The sequence below is a fragment of the Passer montanus genome, unplaced genomic scaffold (assembly GCF_014805655.1).
Source record: "Passer montanus isolate IOZ18808 unplaced genomic scaffold, ASM1480565v1 scaffold78, whole genome shotgun sequence".
NCBI classification, from domain to species: domain Eukaryota; kingdom Metazoa; phylum Chordata; class Aves; order Passeriformes; family Passeridae; genus Passer; species Passer montanus.
In genome coordinates this window covers 247,690-262,441 of record NW_024373034.1, presented here as the reverse complement: position 1 = coordinate 262,441, position 14,752 = coordinate 247,690, and the positions used below count along the sequence as shown (strand labels likewise).

Below are 14,752 nucleotides of genomic sequence, written 5' to 3'. Positions count from 1 at the left end.
GTGGAAGCAATTATTTTAATTACAGACTAGTCATAAAATGTTTAACTGCTGGCAGACTCAGGCATCACGACATTCAATAGAATTTGAAAGTATACACGTTAGCCCTTAATATCCAAAACTCAGCAGAACATCTATGTTGCATCACAGACTAAGTATTGTGGATTACTCTCCTGCATGATCTGGTTTAAAGTCTTTACTGTCTTCTCATGCCTGATTTCCCCTCTTGTGAAGGATTTAATTCCCTTTCTCTAAACACCTCCTTCCACATGCAGTTCCTCAGGGTGAGGCACTGAGGAAGGCAGTTCATCTCTCCAGAATATTCTGTGATGCACTGGGGCAGCCTGCACATGGCAAGGAGGATGACACCAGGCCAGGAGCATTTGTTCTGGGAGAGGATAAAGAGGCAGGACAAAAGCAGATATCTGAGATTTAGCCCATTTGAGCAAGGCTCTTAAGGGATGACTGAAAAAGTTATTTCTGAAGTGGAAGATGATGGGGAGTGATCAGATAATTTAAGAGCCAGGAATAATGGGTGGTAGATGGAGGTAGACTTTGAAGCTGTAATTGACACAGATAAGTACAGCATATTTTAAACATGCCAGGAAAAGCAGTTACAGTGTTCAAGTGCAATAGGAGGAGGCACAATGGACAGGTTTTATCTAAAAGAACAGAGAATTACTGTTCCATTATGTCAATTTTGTGGTAAGCATAACGCTAGACTTCCTGCAGCACTTTCATCTGACTCCAACTGCACGTCTAATACAAGAGCCAGAGAATAACAAGAGGCTCTCAGAAAGGTCTTCAGTTCTTTCCTAAGCCCTGCTCAGTTGTGTTCATGTTCATTTTAGACTGATATATATTCTGCTTCTTTTTTTCCAAGTTCATTTTGAATTTGGCAAGACTGAATACTGGCATTCTTTCTTCTCAAAGAGGGAGAGAAATTCATTTACCTGATGGAAGTAAATATAACAGAGGCTTTTATGCAGCAAAGAACTCCAAAGTAAATGGCACCTGAAGAGAAGCTGGATTAAAATACCAATGCAGAATTCTCTGATGTCTGCATCCAGCACTAATTGTTTTTCATGGCTGGTTTTCACGGGTATTTTCATAACTAACAACAAATAAAGCAGTAGAATGAAGAATTTCATCCATGGGAAGAGATTCCTGTTGGGCATTGTTTACAGGTTGGGTGTGAAGAGAACTTTAGATAGAGAAATATTTCTAATCTTGTGTTTATGGGAGGAGGGGACTCATGACACTGGCTCTTTGTCAGCTTAATTGCACATATTTTACTCTGACCTTTGGCCATGTTTTAGCACTGACAAAAACATATAAAGCAATAGTTAATATTCCAACAAAACAGGTGAGTAATATAGTGCAAAATCAAATCTGTAAGCAAAATTTTATAAAGCTTCTCAAATTGCTTGCAATCTTATCTTTGTTATATTTTACTACCTACCTTCCACTGAGGCATAATATGACTGTGTCAAACACAAAACATGTTACAGGCTTGACAAGTCAATAATCCTGAGCCTCAAATAGGTACTCTTCACAGACAGAGCCTGTGAACCATCAAAGAACCAAAGGAAAATCACTGCTTTTCCTCAGGGTTTGCCAAAGCAGAGGAAGTGTTATATAGGCCATATCTGTAGCCCACAAAATTCCATGGTTTTCTTTTCCCTAGGGAGCACTATGATGCTTAGGATGCACAAAGAGCTCACACTACATAATTATCCAACACGATGCCTCGGGCAAATGACTTCTGTCACACATCTCAGTGTGTTTTTAAGTTCAGGACTTGGGAGTTTCACAAGCAGCGTTCCTGCACTTGTGATGCCACCATCTGGAGGTCAGCAGACTGGTAGCACACCCATCAATACCAAAATAAACTGAGGTTAACAGTGATCCTGCCCAAATTGTTTAAGACTGAACTATTTTTGATGCATGTTTCCAGATCTCTCTTGCTAACAAGGAATTGGAATGCCCTGTTTGACAAGTAACTAGAATTTCTGAACCATTGCCAAAGCATGTGGCTGTAAGCTGTGGAGTTACAGCACGTTTCAGGTAATCACAAATGTATTTTTTTGAGCTGTAATAAAGCTGGCAAATAGAAAACAGTTAAATGGGCCCAAGTGGATACCATGAGATTTCAAATCTTTTGGGTGGTTTTCTTCTTATAAAGCCATTGGGCATTTCCTCAGGCATCTACTGGTGTAAGAAACAATCTCAGAAGAGGTGGTATGCACTAATTATAAAAACCTAAGACAATGACAAAAATGAGCACAGGCTATGAAAAACTGGAATGAGCAAACTGAAACACTTCTGTCCAAGCACTACTGAATATCTAAGGAAAAAAGGAGAGGATTGAACAGAGATAAACTACCCCTTATCTCATCCTCTTCTTTGAAGTTTATTGCATTAACTTCCAGTCATTCAAGTAGTTATCTCCGTCTTCAAGATCTGCCTCTTCCATTATCATGACTTTCTTTTACATGCAAGGATACAGACTGACCAAAGGTCTCAAATGAAGAGCTGCATTCAGTTTTGCTCACAGGAATTATTTTCTAATGATGTTGAAAGTACTCTAATGTAAAGATTCTACCGTTTAAAATAATTTTACCTTCTTCATGAGGAGAGGAAGGATGAAGAGACACCTTGAACCATCATTGCATACAATGACTTCTCATTGTTTACCACTATCTTCACAAAGGAAAATAGCTAAGAATCAATTAATCAGTTATTACAGAATTTAAATAGGCTTTAATAATTCTGGTCACAGTTGTCATTGTCACATTAGGACCTGTCAGTGATCCATTCTGCTCAACACATCAAAAAGCCCCAAACAACAAAAAAACCCCAAATAGGTGTAGTTTTTAATGAAATTTTCAAATATTTACTTGGAAAAAAAGTGTAAGACTGCAGAAGCTGCCAGTCTAATAGGAGAGGATCTTCATTCCTCCCCAGAGCCTTACAACTTATCCTCCTCCAAAGCTTCAGTGAGTGCATCCCACAGACATCCATGCTAACAACCACACTATTTCACCTGTGAATCATGTCAGATTGACAAGCCTGGAAGTGCCCAGTCATTCCATTTATTTGTCAAATACTTTTCTGCCAAATTGGTTTGTGCTCAGGTTTTTAAGTAATCTGGCCATATCTTGAAGTGTTATCGAAACTAATTTAAGTTTAGCTTTAATATTAGCATTAGAAAGAAAGGCATCTGAGTTTATCTGTCTTTTCTTCAGGCATCATTTGTTTCTGAGTTTATCTGTCTTTTCTTCAAGCTGAATAAGTGTTTGGCTGAGCACTTCTACACCGTGTTGCAGACAAACATCACTTATTATTCCTCCCACAATTCAATGTGCAGTGGACAATGGGTTCTGCTTCGGCATCTGACTGGCTTGTGAAAGGACACATCGTTTGGGCTTGTGCCTTTTCAAGAGTAAAATGGCTTTTGTCCAAGCATAATTGCTGGTGTTTTGAGTTCAGATGCTCTGTGCTCCACCACACCAACAGACAAAGAGAATGCTGCTATAAAAGAGCAGTTCTTAAAAGGCAAGACTGACCTTCAATCCCCTCTGCAAGCATGGCTGGACCACCTTACAAAGCCTTGTTCATTCTCAAAATACATTAAAAACTACTCTGTGAGATCAGACAACTGATTTTGTAAAGAAATATCATATAAAATACCTTATCAGCTTATTCCACTGCTTACACTCTAGGTTTCTCACTCACTTTAAGCTGGTATAAACAAGTACTTCCTCTAAGAGCACCATTCTGTTCTTCCTTTTCTTTGCCCCTTGTTCCTTACTCCCACTGCTTCCTGTGCAGCCACACGAGCAGCACAGCAGTGAACCAGGCACTGTAACTGATCCAGGCTGAAAACAAAGCTGACAAAAACATGTCCAAGCAGCTAAAGAAATCCTGTATAAAATCCTGTTGGCTGCAGGGATCCATACCACAGTAACAGGGGGGCACAGGAACAGCTGGAATTGTCCCTTTGGGCAGCTATACCCAAAGCCAGAGTGAAATTGCAGCTCACAGAGGAAAGGAGCTGTTGGTGGGTCCCCGAGGCCACAAGGTCAAAAAGCACACTCATCTGCCCAGCTCCAGCCACCTGCTGTGCAGAAGGATCCTCAGGCATGCTGGGAGAGCTCTCCTGTATTCTCCTTGTACTTGCCAGATGCAGGGCAGAGCACCACTTGCTTGGCCAACAGGCAGTTATTTTCTCCCTGGCAGTTTTGTGCCTCTGTTGCTGATAATTAGTTCTGTTTATAGTTACAGAACTGGTGACAAGGGATGTTTTTTGGCCCATGTCAATACTGAAGTGCTCAGTCACTGCACCAGGAAGAAAAGCATCTAGAACACATACCTGGAAGTTTTGGCCCAGCTGGATAAATGGGCTCAACTACCCTACTCAAAGTTCAGAGGAAGTATCATTCAGTATCCTTCTGTGATCTGATGAAGTTGTTCCATCATAAAGGTGTAGACAAACTCTGTGACTTTCTATATAGGTGACTCATAAGGCCTTTGGTTCAGAAGGGCAGCAATTATAGGCAGGCAGTTGTTTCAAGAGTTCTGACAGCTAAATGCAAACATTGAAAGCTTTGTAGCTACTGTTTTCTAAGAAGAGAACTATTAAGCCTATCAGAGGGGGAAGAGTACACTTGCTCAGGAATATTTTTTTTTTTAATCAATTATATAATGTATTGCTTAACAACATTTCCATACATGAGCTATGTTACCTCCAGATCCTGAAAGTCAATCTCTCACTTTAAAACAGTCTTACATGACACCGGACTGGTCTGTTGTGAATCACTAAAACCCTGCCAAAGGAAAAAGGTTAAGGCTAACTGGGTGCAATAAAGAACCACATTTGACATGTCCTAACATCTAATTCATCATTTAGGTAATCAAAGGCATTGAAACACAACAGCATAAACCAGCTTCTTCTACAAGGACATCGTGCCCAAACAACCCTATGACTAATACTGACTGCAGATCAGATTCTTAGCAAGTTCATCTTGAAACCTGAGATTTGGAAAAAAAGAAAAAAAAAGAAAAAAAAAAGAGAAAAGAGCCACTGGAAACAGCACAGTGCTTTTGCATCATGACCTACTTTTGAAGCTACCACACAATTTAGGCCACAGAAGCAAGGTCTGGGCAGGGGTAAGTCATTCTGCAGCACGTTGTGAATTAAAACAATATGAAACAATCCACCTCACACAGAGAAACAGCATTTTTCCCACTTCTTCCAACACAAACTTTTGCCTGCCTTCAGGACTCTTCACAGACTCTAAGTCAGTTGATATCTTTTACAACCTTGCTGTTTAAGCCAAAACACAATGTTTCAAATACAAATTCATCTAAGAGAAGCAGATGATGCTGGCAGCTTTTCTACTCTTAACGCTGAACATCTGACATCCTCTACTCCCCCAACAAATAAATATCCAAACCACAGTCCAAAACATAAAGGAGGGGTGTGAACAGCTTGATTTTGGAAGGGTTAACGAAGCCTTGTTGCACCCTTTCCTCGGTATGTATACAAAATTCCAGAAATTATTAAAGGGTGACAGACTTACAAATCCAGCCCTGCCTAAGTTAAATCTTCCATAGGGTTTCCTGACTCCTTCTTTCCACAAAGCATAGCCTTGACTAGAACCCCCTTGGTTTTCTTGGGACCCTCTTTCCACCTCCTCACAGCTAATTTGAAAGATGACCAAGAGTAAGATTTTAGCTCCTGGAAGATGTGGTGATGCAGTCACAGATGGCAGTCTGGGCATGACAAACTCCCCTGGTGGGAATGTTCCTGCCTGGACACATGAGGAGGAAGAGAAAGCTCAAGAGGTAACGTGGAGAGGTGAAGGTGCTTGTGACATCAGGGAGAACAGCTTTGTAAGACAGCACTATTTCATCATTATTTGTATTTTGGGGGCCAACATAATTTCTCTATTCATTACTGGGAAAAATATGTAGGAAATCATGGGTCTTTATGCAATTACTGAAACAATTCTGGGAAGCCATCTTTTTAAGAGGGATCCAGAATTTAATGCGAGACAGACTTTATTCAGTGGATTGGATATTATACTGCTCCCTAAAGGCACAGCCTGTTACTAATATTAGATCAGATTACATTGTTAAATCACGGCTGCTGCTGTTTTTAGTAGGAAATACTTCATTTTGTTAAACTGGAGATGTGGCATTATCTGATTTAACTTGTATTTTGATTTACTGATACTTAAAAAAGTCATATATACTCACATTACCTTCATGTGTGTTAATACAGATACATTAAACAAGTAAACAGCTAAGGGAGTATGTGCACAAATAGCAGTAGAGAAGCCTTCAGAGCTAATGGAAAATGTTAACAGCTGAGACCAGGGAGGCTGGGAAGAAAACAAACTCAGAAGCAGTTTCACAGCACAGCAAACACATAGGCATGCATGATTTGTGAGGCTGTATCTCCAGTTAGCAGGTTCTACACCTAAAATTAGGTAAAGAGCAACACAGCAAGCACTAACAGCTTTCAAAATCAAAAGCTAACAACCAAGTCACCACAAAAGCACAGAACTCATGGGGACAGAGATCACTCAGACAGTGTGCAAACATGATGTTATGGGCTGACATAGCTGCAAGCCACTAAGAAAACTCACTGATTTGGTCACATAGGCACAAACTTCAGTCTGGCCTGAGCTAAAGCTATGGTCCAACTTGAAATGTCCTATTAAAAGATCCTCAAGTTTTTAAACCATGTTGACCCAAATGTTATCTCCCATCAGAATTAAACACATTCGTCCCCTCTGTCTCTATGAAGTAGAACAACAGAGGAAAACAAAATTAAGGCTATCATCAGCAAACATCTTAATATATAACCAGGTGGATTAACTGCACCAATCCCACCTTCCTGCAGAAGGAAGAGCAATGTCTAACCCAGCAGGGCTGGTGGTGCAAGAACAATCCTATTGGGACATTGTTGCCAGTAGCATTTTTTTTTGCAAGTTCTTTCACCTAGGCTGTCCTCCCAACTGCAGTGGGGAAAATGGAATACACCAAAGCAACCTTTGCTGATTCTCCAGAATAAGAAATACTTTCTATAATAGATTGAGAGTAGAGTTCTGCATGAATATTCATCCATAAAAATAGTCAAGCCAGGACTGATTACTTATCTGCAAAGTTAGACGTCCCTTGCAGATGCTACTGTGAGAAGCACATTATTTTCACATACTGGCATTTAAACTAATCATATTCACTGCCTGAAAATTCACAGGCTGGTTTCTTCAGGCTGCAAATACTTAAGAAACCCAAATACTGACAGAATATGTATTAGACAATTAGAGAAGCTATTCTCAAGATCAAGACAAAAAAAGAGCACAGCATAGATCTTCATAAGCCGACTTCCTCTAGCATATCATTAATGTCTGCAAAGTCTAATTCATTGGAATTATCTTCAATTACCAGTCCCTAAACGCATTACCATCATTCAATCTCAGAAAACTCTGTTAAAGGAAGCTTTGGAAAACATTCTTAGAATTTTGTTCACCCTCCAACAAAGAAAGAGAAGTCAGGTTTTGACCGGATTTTACTAACACTGAGGAAATAATTAATCCCTCAGAGAAAAACCAAAACATCTCAGAAGAGGGTTTCTCACATTTCAGATTCTCCAAACAGTTTGTAAACAAGTATACGTAACTGGTTATATCATCTTGCACTAAGTGCTCTCATTTTGCCTTGTTTGAGTGGACTCACAGATCAAAGGGGAACCTCATCACCGTGATTGTAAAGAAACCAGCATTTACAGCCTAACCTGCAGTTTGAGCCCACACCGACTCATCTCGATTGCTGGAAATTGTCTCCTGTCAGCACGGGGGAGAGAGATTCCTTCCCTTCCCCACGCAAGCTTTGCCGAGCTTCCCTCCATCTGAGCCAAGGAAAACACTCTAACATCCCCTGATGAAGTATTAAATGGAACTCATCACTTCAGTACTGAAAGAAAGGAATAAAAGGTGTTTAGAGATAACATTTATTTCTTACTTTCTTCCTGGCACCAAAAGAATACCACCTCCTCCTAAATCTGCTGCAAAGGGTGTGGTAAAAGAGCCGCTTTCCACCCCTCTGGCCCCACACCCGCGATGCAGGAGTGGTGCTAAGAGAGGAGATTTAGGGTGCAGCACCTTCGGTAAACACCTCCAGCGCCTCCCTTTAGCTGCACAAATAATTACAAACAAACGTTGAGAAAGCACACTCCATAAAAAGTATTGCTGGAGCACTTGAGCAGATCCCTGCTCCAGTTTTTGAGGCTGTCCCAAATACCAGCGTGACAGACGTGTTTATGTACACTGCCGTGAAGCAGAGCTATTTGATTTAGTTTCTCAATTATTTAAATAAACATTTGAACTGACCTAGCAGTGATGTACAGCCTGTGTATTTTAAGTAAGGTGTAAGATTACAAAACAAGACAAACAAAATTAAGAATCCCCTCTTAACCCCAATAATTATTAAACCTTAAAACCAGAGAATTACTGTTTGGTCAATAATATGGATAAATCAGCACTTAAAAGGGTTGCACCACCACAATGACTGCAGACCTTATTTACAGCATTTAGGATCAATACAGTAAGAACTTCCACAACCAGTACTTTTAACAAAGTAGGGAACTCACACCACATAAGAGTTACACCTTACAGGAGACAGAAATACAGGTAACAAACAGACTATATTTTGGCCAAGTTATAACCATCCATTTTAGGGCAAATAATAAGCTTTAGATAGCTGGTTTATAAAAGCAGCCCCACATTTAAGAGCAGCTTGATCAGGACATTTTGATTTTGGACGATGAACAAATGCTATTTTAGAATGCGTTTTGCCAAGCTCCAACCCTGTTAGAACTGTCAGGATAAGATATTTACTGACATGTACACTAAAATAATAAGAGGTTACAAGTGCTTGGCAGTTGGACTTGATACATTAAGACCAGCTAGCAAGGCAGTATTTAGAGGACACAAACCTCTTCCATTTGTGACTTTGGAGAACTATGAAATACTTGGCAAAGGCTTGCCAGAATTTGGCATTTTTTCCTAATTTGGGAATGACTGTCAGCTGTTCTCCTCTTAGAGGATGCACAAGCTCCAGCCTCCATGCCATTTCAACAGCAGACATCTGGACCACTCTGGGGCGAGACCTGCAGCACTCCTGCACCAGAGAAGTGTTTTCACCCTGCTGTAACATCAGTGCAATCACTATGGAAGTTCTTGCAGGTGAGAATATTTGAAAGCAAATCCAACTCCCAGTCTAGGTTTAGTCCTGTCACAGTCAGACAATTCAGTCATGCTCTGTCAGTCCCAAAAACTTCTCCTGCGTGCTTCCTGCAAAACACACAGCTGCCATCCTCCAAGGGAAACTCAACATATAACCCAAGGGACACAGCTGCACTGTGAGATGGAGGCAGATCTCATCCATGGAACTCTAACCATCCTCATTTCCTCCAGATCATGGTCTTGCACCTCTCGAAGTCCCCACAGAGACAAGTTTCCAAGGCAGAGTGGTTAAGAGTAATCAATTGTTTCAGCAGCTGCAATGTAACTGTTTGTTACAAGGCAGCTGGGACTACCACAAGCAGGTTGCAAAGGCAGTAGAGATGCTAATGTACATTTAAATACCTTGAACACTGGTTGCCCTTGTGAGCTATTATTCCCACCTCCCGCCAAACAAAACCAAAACCAACAAGCAAATGCTGTTTGAAAGGCATCTAACCTCCCAAAAGCATTTTGTTGGAGGTTACTATCAGATAACACAGATGGATTACCTAAAACATCCTTAGTGAATTAATCTTTCACATGCTAAAGCAGCTTGTCTTGAATATCCATAAGAACAAAAACATTGTTGCAATAGTGTCTACAGGACTAGGCAGGCTTCTTCTAGGAAGGGGAGAGTTTCTCTGCCTTGAAAAGGTATTTAAAATCAACAAGTCACAGCCAATGTTAATTTAGGTGTAAGATTCAAAGTGATTGCACTTGAGTCATTCTACAGATACAGGGCTGCTGACATAAAGAGCAGGGCAGTGAGAGGTTCAGCCTATTGATTGTTTAGAAAACAAAGCTAATCTAGTGGTTGTTTCTTTATGCAAGGCTAATTGCATACCAGCTGGAGTGCCTTTCCAGATCATTCTCAGAGGCAGAATGAATTTGTGGTCAGATAATATCACAGGTATTTCTCTAAGTAGGCAGAGCTGCTTTAATATATGCAGGCACTGAAAGCAGCATATGTGAAGAGCAAAACAATGAAGGAAACACCAGAACTGAAGTGCACAAAGTAGCTTGATACTGAAGTGTAACAGCTGAGCTGGCAGGTTATCCTACTAGACATCAATATCCTCAGAAAGGGATGGGATTCTCTCTGCAAAGTGCACTCAGAGAACAAGCAATCTCTTTTGCTCATTCTATTACCCTGGATAGATCCTGAAATCTCAAGCCAAGGGGGAAATCCAGAGAAAGAAGTAGAAACCCGAACAGCCCACAGGATAAATTTGGCTTTGTGCCTTTATTGTTTAAAGAGACACCAAAATACTCGTGCAGTTAGTGTAAGCTATCTTCAGAGGAAGGAACATAAAAGGGACTCCACAGACTGAGTGTAAATAACAGCTACAGCTTCAATTCAGGACTGAGTATCTCCTAATAATTTTAAAAGGCACACCATCTACAGCTTGGAGAGTGGGTGCTGATTTGACGGATAAACAGGGACAGTAACATCTTGCTCAGATAAATCTTTAGAATTAGGCTAACAGGCACCTAACATTAAAGGACCTCAGCTCAGGAGCTGCAGGACTATTCACAGAACAGAGGAAGAACTCACCAAACGGTGAGCTGATCAGTGAATGCTGCCTTCAGTGCTCTGAGGCTACTTGCTTATGCATCTCAACAGACTGACAGCAGCATTCTGTAAACTTGAGTAATAGCATCTAGCAGGAGCGTGGGCTTCATGAAGAGAGTCAAGTTAAACAGCTCTCATTCATAATCTGTCATCCACATACCTTTATAATAGTGCTTAAAATTTGTGGTTCCATCACTGACTTTTCCTCATCTTGCTCCACTCATATTCAGTCTGGATTCCTCTCTGCTGCTCTGCTCAGACAGAAGAACTACCAGAACAAGAGTTTTGGTCTCTACTCTTTTCTGTGGTTTAATCATCTTATGGTTTGGCAGCAGCTGTTGGGAACAGGCACACTACAAGACAGGGACTCAGCTCTGTAAGCTCTCAGAGCTTTCTGTTCCCTGATCCTAAAAGTATAATGGATGCAGAGTCTTCTCACTGCTCCTCTGGAAAGCTGAGCCTGACCTCACAGTATTCCAGATGTCACATTTCCAGATCTGTCAACTCCTAATCAACTTGCAACTTATTATTGCAAGATTCTACTTGCAATAATATATTAAATTTTTCAATTTTCAAAACTGTCTTGATGTTTATCTTCCAGGAGATAAACAATTGCTGTGGCAATTGCCCACAGCAGCATCCCAAGCAAGGAGTATCACTAATGGCAGAGGTCAGACAAAGGGTGATGGGAGCACACATACACCTGGCTGAAGCTGTTTGGTGTTTCTGACTAGATAAATTTCAAAGGGATGTTCTCCTTCTGTGCTGCAGAAGAAATCACAGGCTTGCATCTATGGGAGGAAGTGGGAGAGACCAGGAGGACAGTTGTCATGTCTACCAGGGGATGAGTTAAAGTTACAAAACTAAAGTCAGGTAACTTGAATGAATACTGCACATATTACCTAATCTCAACTTTTCAAAGAGTTTTACATCTTCAGACTATTTCTTTAAACAACTGCTCCACTTGTAACTGAACACTTTCTCTTATCAGTTTATTCTGGTACAAGATAGTGGCTTGGCTTCCACCCCAGTTCCCATGAAGACAGTTAACACTTACAGATTCCTTTCTCTAACATCACAACCAGCTAAATCCATTTATCACACATGGAATTGATAAGGGATACAACATTAATTACTGAATTATTTTGCTGTCTCATTGTCTGCAAGGCATTTATAAATAAGAGTTCATTGAAATTAACAGATTTGTCATTCAACTTTGCCACCCCAAGTCCTTGAAAAGCAAGACAAAAAGTTGTTACCTTCATATAGCAATGCATATAGTCCTAAGTATCTGAAGTGCTACACCTGCTTGAAGTACACAGCTGTTAAGCAAAAATGTGAAGTGAATGAGGCTTTGAGCAACTGGCAGTTATCCTGGTGACATTAACTTTGCCTAGAATTTCTAAAAGTGTGAGCACTTTGGCATACTGCATAGCTTGTTATAGGCCTCTGGTTGAAGGAAGAGATTTTAGAATTGATTCTAGACAAGTAGAATTGCCTGAACTGGGTCACTCAGGAAGTCTTCCAGGGAAATCCTACTCTGAAACATTTGAAGGTTTTAATAAATTAGCAATCACGTAGGATTTCACAAATCTTATTAGTAAGCAGTAGGATGTGCCATGCATTCCTGAATATATTCAGACTCTGTCAAACTTTGATGAAACCATCACTGAAGTGGGTGGGACACTTGGACTCAAAGGACATTAAAAGAACTCCCACAAATATTGCTGTGAAGAGTAGCTCGAGTATTCCCAAGTAACTGGAATATTCCAAAACAGTATTCCCAAGCAGGGTTTCAGGAGCTTTCTAGTGTTGGTCCAGAAATATTATCAGCCCATGCACTAAGAACAGGTTTACTGAACAGGGATCTGTCTGTAAGGATTCAAAAGCATAGCATGAAATAAAACCAAAAACCTAATAAATATTTATTCAAACACTGCTTCCTGACAGTGGTTTAGAGAAGGGATTGCACATTTTTTAGGAAGACCTGTAGATTCCAGCAGAGAAGCACAACCCAAGTCAGTACATTCTGTTGAAAGGAGATCTCCTCACTTTTGTCCTAATGTTCTATTAGAGGTGAGGATCACCTCATATGACAAATGATTCCTCATCAGGCACAACAACATTCAAGCCAAACACTTCAGTGAGCAAAGCACGCTGTACATCAAATTGAGCCAAGCAGAAAAAACTGGAAGAGGAAATAATCAAAAGGACAGGAACCAGAAGACATGATTACAAAGTCTGAAGGGCATGAGATTATTTCTAAACAAAGTCTTGACACAGGGTTTTAAATGTAGAAGCTGTTGAAAGAACAGCATGACGTGATCTCTCCATCAGGAAGATAATGACTGGCCCAAGCTGTAACAGAATTGGAGAATATTTTCTAGATGCAATGGGTAACAGAAGGGCTATTATCCATCATGGGGAGGACAACCAGCAGGTTCACTCCTTCCTTGCCCCACTCATGGATCAACTTCTCGTGGCTCTACAAGCTGAGGTTGCTCCCTGCCACTCTTTCATCTTCACTTGTGAGCACACAGTTTCCCCTCTCCCAGAGCCCACAAAGGCACAGACATTTGCATGTGCTGTGTGTGTAGGTGTGAGTCTTCAGCAGCAACACAGGAAGCTGAGGAAGAAAACTATTAATTTCTTGTAGCTTGTGAACAGGAAAGTACGTCTAGCATTTGATTAACAAAATCTTAATGCAAGTCACTGGTCAGTTCAGAGGTATTTGACATTTTACACTTTAGTCACTTGTCAGAGTGAGGAAGCCCTTAGGGTGATAAATTTCATGGTTACTGAACCTTATTTTAATGAAATGCATGGCTTGCCCTTCTGGGCTGTATTTTATTTTGGCGGCTTTACTGAGAACATTGTGCTTAGTCATTTTACTTTTTCAATTACAGGACCAGCATATGCAATAAACTAATGTTTTTATTGTTTGAATAATCACCTGACAGATTTTCAGGAGGAATAATATTCGATTAAAGCAATTAGCAGTTAACCATAATATATCCTTAACTGTTTTAGGTTTTAAGAGCCTAAATAGATTTGAAATAATTTAATGTTGCTTTGTACAGCACTCAAGATTTAACAGATAATACAGGGGCACCACATCCCTGTTATCTCATTTAAGTGAAATCCATTTATCATCCTGTTAAGTTTTTATTCTTCCAGTAACAAATTTCAAAGTTCAATGTATTGCCTCTATATAAAGATTTCTGCAAAACACATGAGCAGACTTTTGACCCGTAGACCTCTCTGGAGAAGTACATATGATCATATAGTAAAACAGGCATAATTCCATTTAGTTTTAAACCTTTCCTTATAAGCCAAAGAGATATTTAAGTTTCAATTCTACATTAAATCAGCCATGATGTGACACACTACTACCCTTAACTTGTATTCTGGTTTTCAATCAAGCTGCAGTCAGTTTATGTTAACTTAATTGGGGTAGTGAATTAGGGGATAAAAATGTCTTTGTTTATCAGGAAAAAATAAAACCTGCAGGAAAAGAGTTCACATGGTGCCTGTAAAATTCTTCCTACTTATCTGTAGTAATGTGAACAGCAGTGTGCATAACTCAAACAAGTTTTTGCTATGAAAGCTTTTTCATCTTCCTCTGAGGACTTTGTTTGCCCTTGCTCACCACTCATACATGAAGTCTGGAAAAACACAATGAATATAAAATGTGCAACTGTATTCTGTATTTTACCCAGTGAAAGAATACTTGTCATGTCACAATGAGCATCAACCAGGCTTAAACATTCACTGGCAAGGAGAACAAAACTCAGCCTTCAAAACATGGAACTGAAATTTACATAGACAAATTTCCCAGGTATGAAATGTGAATTCCTTCTGAAGAACAATGTAATCAAAACAGACT

The 14,752-nt window shown here is 40.1% G+C and overlaps 1 protein-coding gene across 4 annotated transcripts in view; it reads right to left on the bottom strand.

The window, feature by feature from the left end:
• The window catches only part of SLC45A4 (solute carrier family 45 member 4), an 85,074-nt gene that overhangs the window by 38,778 nt on the left and 31,544 nt on the right, over positions 1 to 14,752 (bottom strand). The window contains exon 1 of one of the 4 annotated variants that reach the window (XM_039731537.1): positions 4,746 to 4,768. The exons of the other annotated variants lie outside the window; for them this stretch is intronic. The gene's annotated coding sequence lies outside the window, so the exon portion shown is untranslated. Of the gene's footprint in view, positions 1 to 4,745; positions 4,769 to 14,752 lie in introns of those variants that run through there. 4 annotated transcript variants of the gene reach the window in all.